This window comes from Carassius carassius, chromosome 9, assembly GCF_963082965.1.
Source record: "Carassius carassius chromosome 9, fCarCar2.1, whole genome shotgun sequence".
Taxonomy (NCBI): Eukaryota; Metazoa; Chordata; class Actinopteri; order Cypriniformes; family Cyprinidae; genus Carassius; species Carassius carassius.
In genome coordinates this window covers 2,339,201-2,339,693 of record NC_081763.1, presented here as the reverse complement: position 1 = coordinate 2,339,693, position 493 = coordinate 2,339,201, and positions in this window count along the sequence as shown.

Here is a 493-nt window from a genome sequence, read left to right as displayed (position 1 = left end):
GAAAACCAAAAAAGATATGTTGAAAGGGTTACCAAAATTCTATGAGGAAGTTTCAGAAGCATGGGGAGAATTTTTAGATAATGTATTAATTATACCAAAAGGAAGAGCACAATTGCTAGAACAACCATTATTTTTAAATCAAAATATCACAAGGGAGGGAACTATGGGAAATTTTCATAGGGAAATTTTCACTAATTGTCCAATAATCTTGCAAAAAAAAAAAAAAGAGTCAATGCCTGATCTCAGAATCTAAGCAGGTTTGGGCCAGGTTAGTACTTTTGGATTTTTTCAGTAATTATCTAATAGGCCTGGTTAGTACTTTTGGAAATTTTTAGTAATTGTCCAATAATCTTGTAAAAAAAAAAAAGAGTCAATGCCCGATCTCAGAATCTAAGCAGGTTTGGGCCAGGTTAGTACTTTTGGATTTTTTCAGTAATTATCTAATAGGCCTTGTTATTACTTTTGGAAATTGTCACTAATTGTCTAATAATCT